We start from the raw sequence: 10,828 nt of genomic DNA on the forward strand, positions 1-10,828 counted from the left end.
AGCTAGCCACTCCCACCACTTCCACTATCCAATCCAAACTACCCATCATACCCCCAAAATCCCCTCCCACAGTTTCCCCATTAAAGTACCCCTACCCTTGAGAGTTTACTGCCAAACACTACTTATCCTGATAAACTACCAATTATCCTAAATCATAATCTCTTAATTCAAATAAACTAACTTCCCAACTTAACTCACCCCTTACTACCATCCTAAAACCAACATAATGACCCTCAAGCCTCTATCCCTACTTACTCAAATAATACTTCTAATTACCTTACCTTACCTAAACTATATCACCCAACCTACTAATGCAAACTACCCCCCCATTTCACACCACTACCCCATCTTCTCCAAAGTACACATTAACTGTTACCCTTATATCTCCCAGTCTCTACCTCCTCAACACTAGCATGCTCTTCCCCTATAGACTCTGGTCCTTTGTGAAACAGTCACCAAGGCCATTGACGAAGGGAAGGATAACAGCCCCACTCGGACCCCGCAGATAAGCTCATATATAAGCTCCCACTGGCATTATAGAGAAGGGTTTGCAAAAAATATAAACCCTATGTCACTAGATGGATTTGGGAATTGCTGGAGACATGTCAGACTCCAAACCAGTTACAAGTGGCGTCCCACACAAACCAGATCCATGGCGCAGTACAAGGTTCAGTCCTGGGACCCCTCTACAGGCCAACACATTCGGGACTCGGGCTGACCAAGTTAAGCAGATGACTGCAAACTGGAAGCCGAAGCCATGACTGACAGCCAACACAATAATCCTCCTCCAAGCCTCATAGAAACAGACAACCAACTGGTGCAAACAGTTACTCCAAGCTAAGCGATCAAAAGTGTATGAGTCAAGCTAAAGTGCAAAAAAACAAAGTGCCCAAAACCTTACCAAAAGTGTGGTAACAAATTACACAGTAGAGTGGTAATCCATTAAGTACAGAAGAAGTAATTAGGACCTGGGGACCCAAGTTGATAGCAAGCTCAAGGACAACCACAAACAAAGTAGATAGAAATCACCCTTATCACCCAATCATGATCAATCTAGATTGGGATCTAGATTACTGCACTTTACTCTCATCCCTCATCCAGGCCCAGCCTGGGTACAATGCCCTTTTGGAGTGTACCTTACAAAACCAAAGCAGCAACCCAGAAGACCCCCAAAACACCTCTACCAAGATCATCAAGATGCTCAGACATGCCGGCCTGCTCCGGTTAACCCAGTTCAGCAGCTCTGCTCTACCCAGTGCTCACAGGCTGTACCTGTGCCCACCATAAAGCCCATAAAGCCCCGGATGCTGGGGAATTAAGGGACATGTTGCACCAAAAATCCCACCGATCGAGAGACGGGGCTTGAACCTCAGCACAAATAAGAAATAGGACGTAACTGGAAGGACAGATTCATAACCAGAGGCTCCCTTTCTAAATTCTACTCCAGTCAGTCAGGTTAGGCCAGGTCAGGTTTCACTCTCTTCAAGAGGAATCTTGATTGATGGGAGATCGATCGTAGGTTTTATGAGACCTTGTGTCACACTTTGTTAGAGGCACAGTATAGTAACTCTCGAGAAAAAAAAAAATAAATAAAAAATTAATTTTAAATGGGTGGTAAAAACATACTCTCTGGCTAGATTATAAATGCCCTAGGGCAGATAGCCTAGTATGAACCTATGAACCTATAAACCTATGAACTCCTACCTAACTCTAAAAACACTGTTCCCAACTACACTAGTCTAATGTCCACAAACCTCTCTACCTATATACTACAATCCAAACAAACCAAATACTTCATCCATCATCTTATCTCTATCCTTCTCTCTGGGGACATATACCCAAACCCAGGTCCCCCTACTACACTGAATCCAGCCCTCCAACCCCACCCCCCATAAGCAACAGGCAAACCCCTCCAATTCTCACCTCTAAATACTCAGAGCCTATGTAGCAAAATTCCAAACCTTAATGCCTGGCATCTACATAACAAGCCTGATATTCTCTCTATCTCCGAAACTTGGCTTAAGCCCCACATAAAACATTCGGAGCTACCTCCTCCCAACTACCGCATGTTAAGGAATGACAAAACACAGAAAAGGGTGGAGGTGTAGCACTCCTTTACTCAGCATCCCTCAGAGTCACCCCCTATACCAAACCCTTTCCCATATTTGGCAAGGCAGAAATGATACCAGCCCTACTCCACCTAAACAAGCATAAACTCATATTTGCTCCCTCCCTCTATATTCCCCCTGGAGACAATATCTCATCCCTTGAAGATATTCTCTCCTGGGTTTCCACCAACATTACTCATGAAACCATAATTCTAGAGGACATGAACATAAACTGAGCCACAATCCAATCTCCCACTACCTCACTCAATTTTAACTTATATAACTTTACGCAACTAATCAATTCCACTTCCAGGCCTTCTAAGAACTCCATTACTGGAAGTACTCTGATAGTGGTATTCTCCCAGGCCCACTAGCTGACCACTTCCCCACTTTTGCCTGCCATCTCCCTCTTCCATACAATTAACTCACATCTATATTTCCACTCACTGCCTAAAAAACTTCAATTCTGAAACCTTCTCAAATGCACTAAAAAGCAGAAACTGGAACCCATTAAAGACTCTTCCTCTAGATAATGCTCTCTCCTACTTTAACTCTACTTTCACAAACCTGCTCAACTCCTTTGCCCCTCTAAAAACAAAATGTACAAAAAGTAACCCTGTGCCCTGGTTAACCAAAAACACCTTAGCTACTATGCGACTCTGTGACAAAGCTTGGACACGTTACCATAAAAATGAAACCACTATCACCTTTAACAAATATAAAACGCTACAAAATAAAGTAAAAAAATGTATTACCTCAGATCGCAAAGCCTATTTCTCCACTCTCCAAACCAACCACAACACCAATCCCAAACTATTTCAGAATGAAATCTCATCTCTCCTCAACCCAGGAAAAAAGGAAAACCCTTGCCCTAACCCAGATGCCTCTGAAATGGACTTAGCCACCCAATTTAACTCTTTCTTCATACAGTCCATAAGCAAGCTAACATCATCCTTCACCAACACCTCTGCAACCCCTCCTCAGCCTGCACCCATCCCTTCCTCCCCTAGTATCTCTTGCCCCCAACTTCCACCCTTCTCTATCAATCCCATCTCTATATCCACCATAAAAAAAACTTCTAAAATTAAAACCTGGTTCCAATGCCCCTGATGAAATTCCCTCCTACTTCCTAAAAGTAGCCACAGAAGCCATTGCTCCCTCTATCAGCATACTAATTAATCGGTCTATCTCAGAAAACCAGGTCCCCCAGCTCTGGAAGAAAGCCTTTATTATACCTCTACATAAAGGAGACAATAATAATGACATTCCAAACTTCTACCCTATTGCTATTTTATCCCCTATTTCTAAGCTTCTTTAAAAATGTATCCACCAACTCTTACCCCCACACACCATGTATTTAGACCCAGTCATAGCACCTCCACTGCCCTCCTCTCCTTCCTTGAAACAATTAACAAAGACCATGATTCTGGCCATTTCATGTCCACCCTTCTCCTCAACCTCTCCAAGGCATTTGACACTATTTCCCACAACCTGCTTCTTAATAAACTCTCCAAACTAAACCTATCCCCTTCCTGTACCAAGTGGTTCTCCAGCTACCTCACAACCAGACAAGCAGTCAAATGGAATAAAGCCACTTCACCCTTCCTTAATACTCCCACTGGTGTCCCCAAGGTTCCATTTTAGGCCCCCTACTGTTCAATACATTCATTAATGACTTCTATCAAGCCATTCCAAACTCCAGCCTCATCCAATATGCTGATGATTCTAACATTATCTGCTCCTCCCCTTCTATCTCCACTCTAAATAAGCTTACCCAAAGTGCCTTCTCCTCTACTAAGCAGTGGATGCTAGACAACCATCTGGCTCGTAATGCAACCAAAATTAAACTTATGTTATTCACTGACTCCAAAACCTCCTCCCTAGATAAACACTCATTCATAATTACTAGCAAAAACAATACTCCCATAGAAATAGTCTCTGACACTAAACTACTAGGAGTACTCATAGATGATCAACTAAAATCTGACAAACATTTACAAGTAAATATAAAAAAAAAACACAAAAAAATTGGTATACTATACCGCCATAATCGTTATATCTCTCCTTCCACCAGGCTCATACTAGCCAATACTTATCTCATCCCATCTCTCCTATATGGTGCATCTATCCTCACCAACCTGCAATCCTCCGTCAAAACAAAAGTGTCCTTTTGCTATAACAAGATATCAAAATTTGTGGCAGGTTACAGAGCCATTTCTCACCATTGTAATTCTCTTCACCAACTAAACTGGCTTGAGCTACCTAACCTCCTCACTTATACCCAACTCATCCAAGCACACAAACTTATTTACAACCCCTCTCTTTGTCCCTCCCTAGCCACTACTTTTGAAATGCATGAACCAGAATAACTTCTAAGATCTAATTCCCAAAAATTAATTAAATTGCACAAACCCACATGTCCAGCTGGGAATCACCTAATGTCCTTCTCTCTTGCACGACTCTGAAATTCTCTACCATCTCCTATCCACATCACTAGCAGTCTCTCCTCATTTAAAACCTTGCTGCACTCACACCTAACTTCATAATGGAAGTGTTCCTGTTCTCATCCTACCTAATCTTTCTAATACCACTTCCTACTCTCCTAGAACTAAATACGCCATCACTGCCTCCTATAGTTCCACAGCTCTATTGAACTATTTGACCAACTACTTAACAGTTACCCTATGCTGCTAATTTTGTTACAAAAGTGTTTTTTATTTCTATGTAATGAACTATATTGATGTATTCTGTCATTGTTAACCTTTTCTTATCATACTTACTTTGTATTCCTATCAGATAATCTATAATTTGTATGTATAATGTGTACTATGTATTTGTATTTTTCTGGAGATTTTCTCCCCAGGACTCTATTGAAAATGGGTTCCTTGTGGCCCAATGGACTATCCTGGCAAACAAAAATAAATAAATGGTAGAAACCAAAATTCTACCAAACCAGTGTGCAACCAAACACAAAAATAAATAAATGTTGAGGGCCTGTTCACAGTGTGTATGTTGTGGTCTGACTGTGTGTCGGCAATGTCACCAGTTGGCTGTTGTGAGGTCTGTGTAATGCCTTTGTGCCACCTCACCTGTATGTGTCTGTGTGTGTGTCCGTGTGTGCATGTATGTGTGTGTGTGTGTGTGTGTGTGTGTGTGTGTGTGTGTGTGTGTGTGTGTGTGTGTGGGCCAACAAACCTTACAGTGCAGGTATTAATGTACATATGTTGTCTTCCCCTCACAGGTGGACATGGTGGCCATGGTCCCTCTAGCTCAGAATCTGATGTCAGTGTCTCTGCAGATTCTGGCAATGATGGTGGTCCAAGTGAGGCACAGTTGGGCTTGTCAGGGGCTGAATCTGTGCCATCGGTTGGCATCCCACAGTCATCCACAATGTCCCTGCACACAGTCACAATGCCCACACATACCCCATCCTCAGCAGTCACAGATAATGGACAGTTGACAGGTGGTGGCATGGAACAGGCTAGTGTGGTGACTATAGCAAGTGTAAGTGTAGATACTAGCCATAGCCAGAGTGCAGGTGGGGTTCCACACAGGCAGGTGGACGGGGTGCTCGAAGGAGGACTGCTGCCCATCGAGCCACTTTTGCAAGTGCCACAGCAGGTGTTACCAGATGCATGTTTCGGGCTGTCATGGATGCACAGGCATGTAGTAACTGCAGCACCAGACAAATACTCAGGGTCTTGGAGGAAACTCTTCCTGGCTTATGTGATGACATACATGGCCTTGTTGAGGCCACACTTCAAAATACTGAGGTCATCAATAGACGGTGGTGTGTGACCTTGACAATCCTCGACCATTGAATGTCTGTGCTGCAGCGTGTGGTGGGAGATGGGCATCGGCCACTTGGACATAGGTCAGCACCAACATCAGCTGAGAGTCTACGTGGCCGTACACCTTTGCACTCCCATAGTGGTAATTCCACCAGCAGTACAGAAGAGTGGATGCTGTCCACACCACAATGGAGCAGGCCATGGGCACATGGTCCTGGCTGGTCCCATCAGGGACACAGATCCAACAGACAGCATTCACCATCGGGGAGTAGTACTGCATCTGGCCTTGGGCATGGTGGTGCCAGTGAGACCCCTAGCAAGACCAGTGTACATGTCCGTGGCCAGAGACTGTGAACTGTACAACGTGCCATGTATGGTCCACAGCTGTCTGACATACCCCTGTGTAGGGCAGCCACATGGCGTGACTGTGTGCATACAAAGACACACACATCACCATCACAGCCAGCTGACCTCCAGACACACATACACACACACACACACACACACACACACACACACACACACACACACACACACACACACACACACACACACACACACACACACACACCACCTCTGCACAGCCCATTCATAGAACACCCCTCCAAACACACACACACATGATGTCAACCGTATGGCCCATCCTAGGCCTCTGGTAAACCCACTCAGCACCCTGTGCATATGATGATAACTGTGCCACATCCCATCCATACCACCGATACAGGGACATGCTAATATGGTTTTGCTGCACAGTGTGAATTAAGTACAGTTTGGCTATGTAATACTGTGTAAGGTGCTATCAGCTGGCATTTGTAATAGGTACACTTTAGAGTATGTGTACCTTTTCAGCCATGATGCATTATTGGTGTTAGTAACGCTGACTGACTGTAGTCTCACATGCTGTATTCTGTTTGTGTTCTAGGTGTCTGTGCATCAGCAGGATGTGGCCCTGCAGACATTACCAATGAGGGGTATGGCAGAGTGGTAACACATCGATTGTGTCAGACTGGAGGTACAGCTGTATATGTACACATTTACCAGGTCTGTGTAACAGTTATCGCATGTGCCATACAGCTTATGGGGCTGAGGGGTGTATATAGGTAAGTCTATGGTGGTTGACGTCAGCAGCCCTTGTAAAGTGAACAATGGTAAGTGTAGTGCGTGGAACACACCTCGGATTGGTAAAACCGACACCCCCAGAGGATGTTGTGTTGACCAAATACACAGATAATACTGTTCACACACACACACACACACACACACACACACACACACACACACACACACACACACACACACACACACACACACATGCACACATGTGCACGTTGGAACCCCTTCCCATCTAGTTAGTTGTACTACAGTGTTATTCAGTTATCACAGGTGGCATGGAACTAATATTGTGATGACTGTTCCAAGGTACCTGTAAAGTGAATAGCTTCACATGTCCTTGTGAGGTATGGTAGTGGGGGGTGTACTGGGTGTGGAAGGACTCATTAGACTGTCACCTACAAGTCTATGCATTCACAAACACTGCTATACACACCAATACACACAAAATTGCCAGTGCTGACTTTAGCAGCTCTGCCTATCATGTCATTCATTCCATACTGTTACATAGCTCTTGCATATAGAATGGTGCTTATAGGGCTGAACAGTGTCCACAAATACCTCTACTGTGGATGTGAACAACAGCCTTTGTAAAGTGGACCTTGGGATGTGTACTGGGAGTACCATGGCCTAAAATAGTAAAGCACGGCATCCCAATGGATATAGTTCTCACTCAAACATACACAAATGATACTATTCTTACACACGCACACACATTTGCCAGGACTGAGATTAGAACCCGTACCTATCCAGTTGTTACTACAGTATTATGCATTTATTGCATGCACCACAAAGCTTACAGTGTGAAGAGTGTCCCAATGTAATTCCAAGGTGAACATCACCTGGCCTTGTAAAGTATGGAAATGGGTGATTTACTGGATGAGAATGTATCCAAAATACTTGAACCTACAATTAGACACACACACACACACACACACACACACACACACACACACACACACACACACACACACACACACACACAAATACATTTGCCAGGACTGAGATTAGCAGCCCTGCCTATCTTGTTAGTCACACCATACTGTTACATAGTTCCTGCATGCAGCATGGGGCTTATTGGGCTAAAGAGTGTCAACAGATAACTCTATGGTTGATGAAGACAGCAGGCCTTGTAAAGTGGACCTTGGGATGTGTACTGGGAGTACCACAGCCTAAAAATGTAAAACCCACCCCCCAATGGATATAGTTCTCACTCAAACACTTGCCAGGACTGAGATTAGAAGCCCTACCTATCTAGTCATTGCTGATACAGGGTTATGCATTTATCACGTGCCACAAAGCTTATAGAATAAAGGGTGTCCCACAGTTCTTCTAAGGTGAACAACATGACCAGCCCCTTGCACAGTATGGCTATGGGCAGTGTATTGGAAGAGTGAGGCCTCAAAATGCTGTATCCTACAAATATGCACACTTACAACCACTTACACACACATTTGCCAGGACTCAGATTAGAGCCCTTACCTATGTAGTCATTGGTACTATAGTGTTATGCAGTTACCACATGCACCATGGAGCTTATAGGGTGAAGAGTGTCCCAAGGGACCTATATCATGAATAACATCACCACCTCTTGTAAAATATGGCAATGGTAGGTGTACTGGGTGAGAAGGGCCTCAAACTACTTTCACTCACATGTTTACACACTCACAAATGCTTTTATACACACTAATGCACACATACACACATTTGCCAGTACTGAGATCCATAGGTTCATAGGTTCATAGGTGTGTAGTAGGCAAATGGCCATGGAGCTTTTACAAGCCTACCCTATGGGATTACCCTGCCATCATGCCACCTGACAAAAGTCCAGAGTGTGTTTAACGAGTATAGCCACTGAACTGATCCCCAATGTGGGATTTCTATTCCCCAGCCACTCATCCAGATTTCCCTTGAAGAGGGCCAGTGAGGTGCTCTGCTTGACATGTATGTGGAGTCTATTCCATAGCATGGGCAGTCTCTGGGTTATGAACCTGTCCCTCCAGCATGTTCTGTTGATTGTGGAAATGGGGTTGAGGTGTCTGAGGCATGTGGTGTAGACGGATTGGGTTCTTTAGAATGTAGCATTCCTGACAGAGCTGGGTTAGACATGGCTTTGTAAGTCATGCAGAGATCACCTCTAAGTAGCCAATATGAGACAGAGAATAGTTGGAGTCATTGGAGTCTGTCCATATAGGCCTAGGATCCTGTTTGTGAGGTACTTTTGCAGCCTCTCCAATTGTTGCAGGTGTCTAGTGAGGTACATGCCAAATAGGCCATTGTACTCGTTGACTGGCCTAATGATGGGAGAGTAGAGGGAGACAATGACCTCTTACTTCCTGGATGCAATACCCTTAGTAAGGAGATGTGCCACATAGAAGGACTTTCTGAACACAGTAGCACTGTGGTGGTCAACAGAGAGCTCGCTGTCAATCTGCGTTACCAGGTCTCTTGCAATGACTTCAGTGTTCAGTGGACTATCATCAATGTGGTGATTCACGGGAACCATGTTGTTCCCAAAGGGGATGTCAGCACATTTCCTGGCATTGAGCTAACGTCTAGGGTTCTGACACCAGTCGTAGGTCTCAGTGAGGCCTTTCTGCATGATGTCAACATTGTGTGGGGAGGTAATAATAGCGCCCATCTTGCAGTTGTCTATGAACATTGTCAGCCAGAGTCCCTTTGTGTAGGGCTGGACGTCAGAGGCATAGATCCCGAACACAAGGGGACACAGGCCCAAACCCTGAGGGGCTCCACTCGTGACTGGTCGGCAGTCTGACATGGAGTTTGCTGCTTTCACACCACGGGTTCTATCTATGAGTCAGTTTTCAAGCCACCTAGTGATATAGAGGTTGATGCCTAGCTGACTGTGTTTGTCTATGATTCCTAAGTGGGGAATGGTATCCAAGGATTAGAAGAGCCACCTATCTTGTTATTTATTCCATACTGTTACATAGTTATTGCATATGGCACAGAGCTTCTAGGGCTTCAGAGTGTCTACAGCTACCTCTACAATGGATGACAACAGTGGGCCTTGTAAAGTGGACAATGCGATGTGTACTGGGTGGATCACAGCAAAAATTGGAAAACCCACCCCCCAATGGATATCACACACACACACCCACACACTTGCCAGGAGTGAGATTAGAACCCCTACCTGTCTAGTTACTGCTAACACAGTGTTATGCACTTATCACACTTGCCACAGAGGTTCTAGGGTGAAGGGCATCCCAAGGTACTTCTAAGGTGAGGAACATCACCAGCCATTGTAAATTATGGGAATGGGTAATGTACTGGGTGAGAGGGGCCACAAAACACTTTAACCTACACATATACACACTTACACACACAAATATACTCACACACATATTTGCCAGTACTGAGATTAGAACCCCTGCCTAACTAGTTACTTGTACTACAGTGTTATGTAATTATTGCACTCGTCACAGCATTTATAGGGCTGTGGGCTGCCCAAAGGTTCTTCTAAGGTGACTTACATCATCAGAACTGCTAAAGTAGGGCAATGGGAAGTGTACTGGGTGTGAACAGGCTCACAATCTTTAACTTACAGACACACACACACACACACACACACACACACACACACACACACACACACACACACACACACACACACACACACACACACACACACACATATACTTTTACATTTGCCAGGACTGAGATTAAAACCCCTACCTAACTACTTATTTGTAATATAGTGTTAGACAATTGTCGCACACACCACAGAGCTTGTAGGGCTGTAGGCTGCCCAAAGGTACTTCTAAGGTGAGTGACATCAGCAGGACTGCTAAAGTAGGG

The sequence above is a fragment of the Protopterus annectens genome, chromosome 2.part0 (assembly GCF_019279795.1).
Source record: "Protopterus annectens isolate FY-2018-M chromosome 2.part0, PAN1.0, whole genome shotgun sequence".
Taxonomy (NCBI): domain Eukaryota; kingdom Metazoa; phylum Chordata; order Ceratodontiformes; family Protopteridae; genus Protopterus; species Protopterus annectens.